Source organism: Idiotropiscis lumnitzeri, unplaced genomic scaffold, assembly GCF_059441095.1.
Source record: "Idiotropiscis lumnitzeri isolate Australia: NSW breed Sydney's pygmy pipehorse unplaced genomic scaffold, RoL_Ilum_1.0 HiC_scaffold_353, whole genome shotgun sequence".
In the NCBI taxonomy this organism is placed as follows: domain Eukaryota; kingdom Metazoa; phylum Chordata; class Actinopteri; order Syngnathiformes; family Syngnathidae; genus Idiotropiscis; species Idiotropiscis lumnitzeri.
In genome coordinates this window covers 7,501-20,000 of record NW_028283891.1, presented here as the reverse complement: position 1 = coordinate 20,000, position 12,500 = coordinate 7,501, and the positions used below count along the sequence as shown (strand labels likewise).

The 12,500-nt window shown below is 58.2% G+C and overlaps 1 non-coding gene across 1 annotated transcript in view; it reads left to right on the top strand.

The window, feature by feature from the left end:
• The first annotated feature begins 12,220 nt into the window (after positions 1-12,220).
• The window catches only part of LOC148314247 (18S ribosomal RNA), a 1,935-nt gene continuing 1,655 nt past the window's right edge, over positions 12,221-12,500 (top strand). The window contains exon 1 of the ribosomal RNA XR_015841876.1: positions 12,221-12,500. This exon is cut by the window's right edge and continues 1,655 nt beyond it. This is a non-coding gene — a ribosomal RNA (18S ribosomal RNA).

Here is a 12,500-nt window from a genome sequence, read left to right as displayed (position 1 = left end):
GGCCGGCGTTGGTGAAAGTCAGGCCGAAGAGGACGGCCTTCCCCCGGACGCGAGGTGGGCCGAGTGGCCCCTAAGTTCAACCGCGTGGAGGCTCCGGAGGAGACAGGCCGGCATCCGTGAAAGTCAGGCCGAAGAGGATGGCCTCCCCCCGGACGCGAGGTGGGCCGAGTGGCCCCTAAGTTCAACCGCGTGGAGGCTCCGGAGGAGACAGGCCGGCGTCCGTGAAAGTCAGGCCGAAGAGGACGGCCTTCCCCCGGACGCGAGGTGGGCCGAGTGGCCCCTAAGTTCAACCGCGTGGAGGCTCCGGAGGAGACAGGCCGGCGTCCGTGAAAGTCAGGCCGAAGAGGATGGCCTCCTCCCGGACGCGAGGTGGGCCGAATTGCACTAAGTGCGACCAGGGGTTGGACGTTTAGGTGACCAGGGGTGGGCCACTTAGGCGACCAGGGGTAAGGGGTTTAGGTGACCAGGGGTAAGGGGTTTAGGCGACCAGGGGTGAGACGTTTAGGCGACCAGGGGTAAGGGGTTTAGGTGACCAGGGGTAAGGGGGTTAGGCGACCTGGGGCTGGAGAGGAGCACCTTCCCCGGGCACAGGCAGGGAGCGAGCGCCCACCCCCAGCTCCATCGCTCCGGGGGTAATAGGCCGGCGTCTGCCACACTTAGCCCGGAGAGGAGCACCTTCCCCGGGCACGGGCCGGGAGCGAGCGCCCCCCAGCTCCATCGCTCCGGGGGTAATAGGCCGGCGTCTGCCACACTTAGGCCGGAGAGGAGCACCTTCCCCGGGCACGGGCGGGGAGCGAGCGCCCCCCAGCTCCATCGCTCCGGGGGTAATAGGCCGGCGTCTGCCACACTTAGCCCGGAGAGGAGCACCTTCCCCGGGCACGGGCGGGGAGCGAGCGCCCCCAGCTCCATCGCTCCGGGGGTAATAGGCCGGCGTCTGTCACACTTAGCCCGAATAGGAGCACCTTCCCCGGGCACGGGAGGTGCCAAGCGGCCCCTAAGTCTACCCTCATGGAAGCTCCGGAGGAGGAGGGCGGGCGTGTGTCACACTTAGCCCGGAGAGGAGCACCTTCCCCGGGCACAGGCGGTGCCAAGCGGCCCCTAAGTTTGCCCTTATGGAAGCTCCGGAGGAGGAGTGCGGGCGTGTGTCACACTTAGCCCGGAGAGGAGCACCTTCCCCGGGCACAGGCGGTGCCAAGCGGCCCCTAAGTTTGCCCAAATGGAAGCTCCGGAGGAGGAGTGCGGGCGTGTGTCACACTTGGCCCGAATAGGAGCACCTTCCCCGGGCACAGGCGGTGCCAAGCGGCCCCTAAGTTTACCCTCATGGAAACTCCGGAGGAGGAGGGCGGGCGTGTGTCACACTTGGCCCGAATATGAGGACCTTCCCCGGGCACAGGCCGTGCCAAGCGGCCCCTAAGTCTACCCTTATGGAAGCTCCGGAGGAGGAGTGCATGCTGCCTGACAGTGAAGCCGAATAGGAGCACCTTCCCCGGGCACAGACGGTGCCAAGCGGCCCCTAAGTTTGCCCTTATGGAAGCTCCGGAGGAGGAGTGCATGCTGTGTGACAGTGAAGCCGAATAGGAGCACCTTCCCCGGGCACAGACGGTGCCAAGCGGCCCCTAAGTCTACCCTTATGGAAGCTCCGGAGGAGGAGTGCGGGCGTGTGTCACACTTGGCCCGAATATGAGCACCTTCCCCGGGCACAGGCGGTGCCAAGCGGCCCCTAAGTTTGCCCAAATGGAAGCTCCGGAGGAGGAGTGCGGGCGTGTGTCACACTTGGCCCGAATATGAGCACCTTCCCCGGGCACAGGCGGTGCCAAGCGGCCCCTAAGTTTGCCCAAATGGAAGCTCCGGAGGAGGAGTGCGGGCGTGTGTCACACTTGGCCCGAATATGAGCACCTTCCCCGGGCACAGACGGTGCCAAGCGGCCCCTAAGTTTGCCCAAATGGAAGCTCCGGAGGAGGAGTGCATGCTGCCTGACAGTGAAGCCGACTATGAGCACCTTCCCCGGGCACAGGCGGTGCCAAGCGGCCCCTAAGTCTACCCTCATGGAAGCTCCGGAGGAGGAGTGCGGGCGTGTGTCACACTTGGCCCGAATATGAGCACCTTCCCCGGGCACAGACGGTGCCAAGCGGCCCCTAAGTTTGCCCAAATGGAAGCTCCGGAGGAGGAGTGCACGCTGTGTGACAGTGAAGCCGAATATGAGCACCTTCCCCGGGCACAGGCGGTGCCAAGCGGCCCCTAAGTTTGCCCTTATGGAAGCTCCGGAGGAGGAGTGCATGCTGTGTGACAGTGAAGCCGAATATGAGCACCTTCCCCGGGCACAGGCGGTGCCAAGCGGCCCCTAAGTTTGCCCAAATGGAAGCTCCGGAGGAGGAGTGCGGGCGTGTGTCACACTTGGCCCGAATAGGAGCACCTTCCCCGGGCACGGGCGGTGCCAAGCGGCCCCTAAGTTTGCCCAAATGGAAGCTCCGGAGGAGGAGTGCATGCTGCCTGACAGTGAAGCCGAATATGAGCACCTTCCCCGGGCACAGGCGGTGCCAAGCGGCCCCTAAGTCTACCCTAATGGAAGCTCCGGAGGAGGAGGGCGGGCGTGTGTCACACTTGGCCCGAATAGGAGCACCTTCCCCGGGCACAGGCGGTGCAAAGCGGCCCCTAAGTCGGTAAAGGTTGAAATAAGTAAATAAATACAAAAAGGACGAGGGGGGAAAAAAAAAGGCAAAAACGTATAAAATTCCCCCATTCATTTCAATGGGCTCGGCCGAATTGGGCTTGCGGGACCGCCGAGGGCACGCCGGAGGGCGGTTGAGTCGGTAAAAGTTGAAATAAATGAATAAATACAAAAAGGACGAGGGGGGGGAAAAAAAGGCAAAAACGTATAAAATTCCCCCATTCATTTCAATGGGCTCGGCCGAATTGGGCTTGCGGGACCGCCGAGGGCACGCCGGAGGGCGGTTGAGTCGGTAAAAGTTGAAATAAATGAATAAATACAAAAAGAACGAGGGGGGGGGGAAAAAAGGCAAAAACGTATAAAATTCCCCCATTCATTTCAATGGGCTCGGCCGAATTGGGCTTGCGGGACCGCCGAGGGCACGCCGGAGGGCGGTTGAGTCGGTAAAAGTTGAAATAAATGAATAAATACAAAAAGAACGAGGGGGGGAAAAAAGGCAAAAACGTATAAAATCCCCCCATTCATTTCAATGGGCTCGGCCGAATTGGGCTTGCGGGACCGCCGAGGGCACGCCGGAGGGCGGTTGAGTCGGTAAAAGTTGAAATAAATGAATAAATACAAAAAGAACGAGGGGGGGAAAAAAAAGGCAAAAACGTATAAAATTCCCCCATTCATTTCAATGGGTTCGGCCGAATTGGGCTTGCGGGACCGCCGGGGGCACGCCGGAGGGCGGTTGAGTCGGTAAAAGTTGAAATAAATGAATAAATACAAAAAGAACGAGGGGGGGAAAAAAGGCAAAAACGTATAAAATCCCCCCATTCATTTCAATGGGCTCGGCCGAATTGGGCTTGCGGGACCGCCGAGGGCACGCCGGAGGGCGGTTGAGTCGGTAAAAGTTGAAATAAATGAATAAATACAAAAAGAACGAGGGGGGGGGGAAAAAAGGCAAAAACGTATAAAATTCCCCCATTCATTTCAATGGGCTCGGCCGAATTGGGCTTGCGGGACCGCCGAGGGCACGCCGGAGGGCGGTTGAGTCGGTAAAAGTTGAAATAAATGAATAAATACAAAAAGAACGAGGGGGGGAAAAAAGGCAAAAACGTATAAAATCCCCCCATTCATTTCAATGGGCTCGGCCGAATTGGGCTTGCGGGACCGCCGAGGGCACGCCGGAGGGCGGTTGAGTCGGTAAAAGTTGAAATAAATGAATAAATACAAAAAGAACGAGGGGGGGAAAAAAAAGGCAAAAACGTATAAAATTCCCCCATTCATTTCAATGGGTTCGGCCGAATTGGGCTTGCGGGACCGCCGGGGGCACGCCGGAGGGCGGTTGAGTCGGTAAAAGTTGAAATAAATGAATAAATACAAAAAGAACGAGGGGGGGAAAAAAGGCAAAAACGTATAAAATCCCCCCATTCATTTCAATGGGCTCGGCCGAATTGGGCTTGCGGGACCGCCGAGGGCACGCCGGAGGGCGGTTGAGTCGGTAAAAGTTGAAATAAATGAATAAATACAAAAAGAACGAGGGGGGGGGGAAAAAAGGCAAAAACGTATAAAATTCCCCCATTCATTTCAATGGGCTCGGCCGAATTGGGCTTGCGGGACCGCCGAGGGCACGCCGGAGGGCGGTTGAGTCGGTAAAAGTTGAAATAAATGAATAAATACAAAAAGAACGAGGGGGGGAAAAAAGGCAAAAACGTATAAAATCCCCCCATTCATTTCAATGGGCTCGGCCGAATTGGGCTTGCGGGACCGCCGAGGGCACGCCGGAGGGCGGTTGAGTCGGTAAAAGTTGAAATAAATGAATAAATACAAAAAGAACGAGGGGGGGAAAAAAAAGGCAAAAACGTATAAAATTCCCCCATTCATTTCAATGGGTTCGGCCGAATTGGGCTTGCGGGACCGCCGGGGGCACGCCGGAGGGCGGTTGAGTCGGTAAAAGTTGAAATAAATGAATAAATACAAAAAGAACGAGGGGGGGAAAAAAGGCAAAAACGTATAAAATCCCCCCATTCATTTCAATGGGCTCGGCCGAATTGGGCTTGCGGGACCGCCGAGGGCACGCCGGAGGGCGGTTGAGTCGGTAAAAGTTGAAATAAATGAATAAATACAAAAAGAACGAGGGGGGGGGGAAAAAAGGCAAAAACGTATAAAATTCCCCCATTCATTTCAATGGGCTCGGCCGAATTGGGCTTGCGGGACCGCCGAGGGCACGCCGGAGGGCGGTTGAGTCGGTAAAAGTTGAAATAAATGAATAAATACAAAAAGAACGAGGGGGGGAAAAAAGGCAAAAACGTATAAAATCCCCCCATTCATTTCAATGGGCTCGGCCGAATTGGGCTTGCGGGACCGCCGAGGGCACGCCGGAGGGCGGTTGAGTCGGTAAAAGTTGAAATAAATGAATAAATACAAAAAGAACGAGGGGGGGAAAAAAAAGGCAAAAACGTATAAAATTCCCCCATTCATTTCAATGGGTTCGGCCGAATTGGGCTTGCGGGACCGCCGGGGGCACGCCGGAGGGCGGTTGAGTCGGTAAAAGTTGAAATAAATGAATAAATACAAAAAGAACGAGGGGGGGAAAAAAAAGGCAAAAACGTATAAAATTCCCCCATTCATTTCAATGGGTTCGGCCGAATTGGGCTTGCGGGACCGCCGGGGGCACGCCGGAGGGCGGTTGAGTCGGTAAAAGTTGAAATAAATGAATAAATACAAAAAGAACGAGGGGGGGAAAAAAGGCAAAAACGTATAAAATCCCCCCATTCATTTCAATGGGCTCGGCCGAATTGGGCTTGCGGGACCGCCGAGGGCACGCCGGAGGGCGGTTGAGTCGGTAAAAGTTGAAATAAATGAATAAATACAAAAAGAACGAGGGGGGAAAAAAAGGCAAAAACGTATAAAATTCCCCCATTCATTTCAATGGGCTCGGCCGAATTGGGCTTGCGGGACCGCCGAGGGCACGCCGGAGGGCGGTTGAGTCGGTAAAAGTTGAAATAAATGAATAAATACAAAAAGAACGAGGGGGGGAAAAAAAAGGCAAAAACGTATAAAATTCCCCCATTCATTTCAATGGGCTCGGCCGAATTGGGCTTGCGGGACCGCCGAGGGCACGCCGGAGGGCGGTTGAGTCGGTAAAAGTTGAAATAAATGAATAAATACAAAAAGAACGAGGGGGGGGGAAAAAAGGCAAAAACGTATAAAATTCCCCCATTCATTTCAATGGGCTCGGCCGAATTGGGCTTGCGGGACCGCCGAGGGCACGCCGGAGGGCGGTTGAGTCGGTAAAAGTTGAAATAAATGAATAAATACAAAAAGAACGAGGGGGGGAAAAAAAAGGCAAAAACGTATAAAATTCCCCCATTCATTTCAATGGGCTCGGCTAAAATGGGCCTGCAGTACTGCCGAGAGGCCGCCGGAGGACGCCCTAGTAGGCAAACGTTGATCCCCACACACGAGGGGTCAGTTAGGCGACCAGGGGTAGCGTTTAGGCGACCAGGGGTAGCGTTTAGGTGACCAGGGGAAGCGTTTAGGCGACCAGGGGTAGCGTTTAGGTGACCAGGGGTAGCGTTTAGGCGACCAGGGGTAGCGTTTAGGCGACCAGGGGTAGCGTTTAGGCGACCAGGGGTAGCTTTTAGGCGACCAGGGGTAGCTTTTAGGCGACCAGGGGTAGCGTTTAGGCGACCAGGGGCGTTGCAGTTCCGCCGAATTGCATTAGGGGCGCTGCAGTAGGCAAACGTTCTTCCCCCCTAGTCAGAGGGTCATTTGCCTACTTCCCAGGTTTACCCGGGTTTTCCAAAACACCTGGGGCACATTTTCAGGGATCACGTTTTTAGAAACAAAAATATTCATAATTTCTTCTAAGTCCCCTTTCCAGCGGGGAACTTTGAAACATTGTATCCGACCACTGAAGGCTGTTGGCGGGCACGGCGCGGCAAACAGCCCGCACTCAGGCATGGAGCTCCGGGGAAAGTTGCCTAATTTCTTCTAAGTCCCCTTTCCAGCGGGGAACTTTGAAACATTGTATCCGACCGTGGAAGGCTGTTGGCGGGCACGGCGCGGCTCATAGCCGGCCCTCAGGCACGGAGCTCCGGGTGAATTTTCACAAATTTCTTCTAAGTCCCCTTTCCAGCGGGGAACTTTGAAACATTGTATCCGACCGTGGAAGGCTGTTGGCGGGCACGGCGCGGCTCATAGCCGGCCCTCGGGCACGGAGCTCCGGGTGAATTTTACAAATTTCTTCTAAGTCCCCTTTCCAGCGGGGAACTTTGAAACATTGTATCCGACCGTGGAAGGCTGTTGGCGGGCACGGCGCGGCTCATAGCCGGCCCTCGGGCACGGAGCTCCGGGTGAATTTTTACAAATTTCTTCTAAGTCCCCTTTCCAGCGGGGAACTTTGAAACATTGTATCCGACCGTGGAAGGCTGTTGGCGGGCACGGCGCGGCTCATAGCCGGCCCTCGGGCACGGAGCTCCGGGTGAATTTTCACAAATTTCTTCTAAGTCCCCTTTCCAGCGGGGAACTTTGAAACATTGTATCCGACCGTGGAAGGCTGTTGGCGGGCACGGCGCGGCTCATAGCCGGCCCTCAGGCACGGAGCTCCGGGTGAATTTTCACAAATTTCTTCTAAGTCCCCTTTCCAGCGGGGAACTTTGAAACATTGTATCCGACCAAAGGAAGGCTGTTGGCGGGCGCGGCGCGGCTCATAGCCGGCCCTCGGGCACGGAGCTCCGGGTGAATTTTACTCAATTCTTCTAAGTCCCCTTTCCAGCGGGGAACTTTCAAACATTGTATCCGACCACTGAAGGCTGTTGGCGGGCGCGGCGCGGCTCATAGCCGGCCCTCAGGCACGGAGCTCCGGGTGAATTTTCACAAATTTCTTCTAAGTCCCCTTTCCAGCGGGGAACTTTGAAACATTGTATCCGACCGTGGAAGGCTGTTGGCGGGCACGGCGCGGCTCATAGCCGGCCCTCGGGCACGGAGCTCCGGGTGAATTTTCACAAATTTCTTCTAAGTCCCCTTTCCAGCGGGGAACTTTGAAACATTGTATCCGACCGTGGAAGGCTGTTGGCGGGCACGGCGCGGCTCATAGCCGGCCCTCGGGCACGGAGCTCCGGGTGAATTTTTACAAATTTCTTCTAAGTCCCCTTTCCAGCGGGGAACTTTGAAACATTGTATCCGACCGTGGAAGGCTGTTGGCGGGCACGGCGCGGCTCATAGCCGGCCCTCGGGCACGGAGCTCCGGGTGAATTTTCACAAATTTCTTCTAAGTCCCCTTTCCAGCGGGGAACTTTGAAACATTGTATCCGACCGTGGAAGGCTGTTGGCGGGCACGGCGCGGCTCATAGCCGGCCCTCGGGCACGGAGCTCCGGATGAATTTTTACAAATTTCTTCTAAGTCCCCTTTCCAGCGGGGAACTTTGAAACATTGTATCCGACCGTGGAAGGCTGTTGGCGGGCACGGCGCGGCTCATAGCCGGCCCTCGGGCACGGAGCTCCGGGTGAATTTTTACAAATTTCTTCTAAGTCCCCTTTCCAGCGGGGAACTTTGAAACATTGTATCCGACCGTGGAAGGCTGTTGGCGGGCACGGCGCGGCTCATAGCCGGCCCTCGGGCACGGAGCTCCGGGTGAATTTTCACAAATTTCTTCTAAGTCCCCTTTCCAGCGGGGAACTTTGAAACATTGTATCCGACCGTGGAAGGCTGTTGGCGGGCGCGGCGCGGCTCATAGCCGGCCCTCGGGCACGGAGCTCCGGGTGAATTTTTACAAATTTCTTCTAAGTCCCCTTTCCAGCGGGGAACTTTGAAACATTGTATCCGACCGTGGAAGGCTGTTGGCGGGCACGGCGGGGCTCATAGCCGGCCCTCGGGCACGGAGCTCCGGGTGAATTTTTACAAATTTCTTCTAAGTCCCCTTTCCAGCGGGGAACTTTGAAACATTGTATCCGACCGTGGAAGGCTGTTGGCGGGCACGGCGGGGCTCATAGCCGGCCCTCGGGCACGGAGCTCCGGGTGAATTTTACAAATTTCTTCTAAGTCCCCTTTCCAGCGGGGAACTTTGAAACATTGTATCCGACCAAAGGAAGGCTGTTGGCGGGCGCGGCGCGGCTCATAGCCGGCCCTCGGGCACGGAGCTCCGGGTGAATTTTACAAATTTCTTCTAAGTCCCCTTTCCAGCGGGGAACTTTGAAACATTGTATCCGACCGTGGAAGGCTGTTGGCGGACGCGGCGCGGCTCACAGCCCGCCCTCAGGCACGGAGCTCCGGGGGAATTTCCCCCTCATTTCTTCTAAGTCCCCTTTCCAGCGGGGAACTTTCAAACATTGTATCCGACCGTGGAAGGCTGTTGGCGGGCACGGCGCGGCTCATAGCCGGCCCTCAGGCACGGAGCTCCGGGTGAATTTGACAAATTCCTTCTAAGTCCCCTTTCCAGCGGGGAACTTTGAAACATTGTATCCGACCGTGGAAGGCTGTTGGCGGGCACGGCGCGGCTCATAGCCGGCCCTCAGGCACGGAGCTCCGGGTGAATTTGACAAATTCCTTCTAAGTCCCCTTTCCAGCGGGGAACTTTGAAACATTGTATCCGACCGTGGAAGGCTGTTGGCGGGCACGGCGCGGCTCATAGCCGGCCCTCAGGCACGGAGCTCCGGGTGAATTTTTACAAATTTCTTCTAAGTCCCCTTTCCAGCGGGGAACTTTGAAACATTGTATCCGACCACTGAAGGCTGTTGGCGGACGCGGCGCGGCTCACAGCCCGCCCTCAGGCACGGAGCTCCGGGGAAATTTGGCTCATTTCTTCTAAGTCCCCTTTCCAGCGGGGACCTTTCAAACATTGTATCCGACCACTGAAGGCTGTTGGCGGGCGCGGCGCGGCTCACAGCCCGCCCTCAGGCACGGAGCTCCGGGGAAATTTGCCTCATTTCTTCTAAGTCCCCTTTCCAGCGGGGAACTTTCAAACATTGTATCCGACCACTGAAGGCTGTTGGCGGGCGCGGCGCGGCTCACAGCCCGCCCTCAGGCACGGAGCTCCGGGGAAATTTGCCTCATTTCTTCTAAGTCCCCTTTCCAGCGGGGAACTTTCATACATTGTATCCGACCACTGAAGGCTGTTGGCGGACGCGGCGCGGCTCACAGCCCGCCCTCAGGCACGGAGCTCCGGGGGAATTTGCCCCCTCATTTCTTCTAAGTCCCCTTTAGGCGACCAGGGGTTGACAATTTAGGTGACCAGGGGTTGACAATTTAGGCGACCAGGGGTGACTTTTAGGCGACCAGGGGTGAGGTTTAGGCGACCAGGGGTGAGGTTTAGGCGACCAGGGGTAGCGTTTAGGCGACCAGGGGCGTTGCAGTTCCGCCGAATTGCATTAGGGGCGCTGCAGTAGGCAAACGTTTTTACCCCTAGTCAGAGGGTCATTGCCTACTTCCCAGGTTTACCCGGGTTTTCCAAAACACCTGGGGCACATTTTTAGGAACCACGTTTTTAGAAACAAAAATTCTTCTATGTCCACCTCCGTGAAAGAAATTGCCCAATGGTTCCCGCGGAAGAGAGCTGCCAGGCGGACGCATACTGCAATAACGGCCGCCCTGGCGCTCTGGTGGATGTTATCCTCGAAATTTCTTCTATGTGCCCATTCCAGCGGGCAACTTGCGAACAATGGTGTCCGACCATGGAAGGCTGTTGGCGGACGCGGCGCGGCTCACAGCCCGCCCTCAGGCACGGAGCTCCGGGGGAATTTTCCCCTCATTTCTTCTAAGTCCCCATTCCAGCGGGGAGCTTGCAAACGTGGTATCCGACCACTGAAGGCTGTTGGCGGGCACGGCCCCACCAGCGCAACACGGCACTTCCTATGACTCGGGTCCGACGCAGGAGGAGCGGTCCTCCCGGCCCCGCCACACGGCACTTCCTATGACTCGGGTCCGACGCAGGAGGAGCGGTCCTCCCGGCCCCGCCACACGGCACTTCCTATGACTCGGGTCCGACGCAGGAGGAGCGGTCCTCCCGGCCCCGCCACACGGCACTTCCTATGACTCGGGTCCGACGCAGGAGGAGCGGTCCTCCCGGCCCCGCCACACGGCACTTCCCATGACTCGGGTCCGACGCAGGAGGAGCGGTCCTCCGGCCCCACCACCGCCACACGGCACTTCCCATGACCCGGGTCCGACGCAGGAGGAGCGGTCCTCCCGGCCCCACCGCAACACACACAACCACTGACCGATTGGCAATCATGACCCGCCATCGGAGGGCCCCTGCCGGCCCCGGCCTCGCGCCGGGGTGTTCGGGTGGACGGTTCCTTCGGCCTGCGGGTCGACCTCTGAGCGTTGGCCGGCACCGCAGCACACACAACCACTGACCGATTGGCAATCATGACCCGCCATCGGAGGGCCCCTGCCGGCCCCGGCCTCGCGCCGGGGTGTTCGGGTGGACGGTTCCTTCGGCCTGCGGGTCGACCTCTGAGCGTTGGCCGGCACCGCAGCACACACATAACCACTGACCGATTGGCAATCATGACCCGCCATCGGAGGGCCCCTGCCGGCCCCGGCCTCGCGCCGGGGTGTTCGGGTGGACGGTTCCTTCGGCCTGCGGGTCGACCTCTGAGCGTTGGCCGGCACCGCATCACCGCAGCACACATAACCACTGACCGATTGGCAATCATGACCCGCCATCGGAGGGCCCCTGCCGGCCCCGGCCTCGCGCCGGGGTGTTCGGGTGGACGGTTTCCTTCGGCCTGCGGGTCGACCTCTGCGCGTTGGCCGGCACTTCCCTACCGTTACCCCCCCACCCCTGGGGTTGTGACAAAACGGCACTTCCTATGACTCGGGTCCGACGCTGGAGGAGCGGTCCTCCCGGCCATCTCGCACCCACACCCTGACATATACTGCACCACACCAACCACTGACCGATTGGCAAGCATGACCCGCCATCGGAGGGCCCCTGCCGGCCCCGGCCTCGCGCCGGGGTGTTCGGGTGGACGGTTCCTTCGGCCTGCGGATCGACCTCTAGCGCACCAACCAGCGCGAAACCGCTTTCGTCGCGAGACCGAGACGACCCTGTCGCGTGCCCGTTGGCCACACGGGCCCAGAGATGTCCTACACGGGAGTTCCGCCGCGCTCGCGGGTACCCCGCGCCGCCCCGCCACGAGAGGGGCGCGGGAGCCCAGGCCCGCATCAGCCGAGCGGTCCTTTCCGAAAAAGCATGTTTCTCAAACCCTACCGGCGTCTGTCAGAAGACGCCGCCTCCGAGTGCGTGTTGCGGTCGCGGGCGTGCGGGCGGCTCCGGCTCCCTCCCGCGACTGACCGCCACGCGGTAACGCGGCCTCTACGGACCGAGTACATACCGAGGCCCAGCCGACTTCCTCACCGCGCACGGGGGCTGAATCGTAACGGAAATTTCGGTAGCCCACGTCCGAAATAAATATGAAAGAAACGAGGGAGGCTGGGGTGCCGCCGGGGGTAACCCCGCGGGAGGCCGTCTCCCGCGGGCGCCGCCCGGTCCCCCGCGCCCGGCTCCCCGCTCAGCTCCGGTTCCAATGCAAGAAACACAGACCGCCGGACGCGAGGGCTACCTGGTTGATCCTGCAGTAGCATATGCTTGTCTCAAAGATTAAGCCATGCAAGTCTAAGTACACACGGTTCCGATACAGTGAAACTGCGAATGGCTCATTAAATCAGTTATGGTTCCTTTGATCGCTCCACCGTTACTTGGATAACTGTGGCAATTCTAGAGCTAATACATGCAAACGAGCGCCGACCCGTCTCCGCGGGGACGCGCGCATTTATCAGACCCAAAACCCACGCGGGTTCGGTTTGCCGCGGTGCAGCGGGCCCGCCGGCTTTCACAGC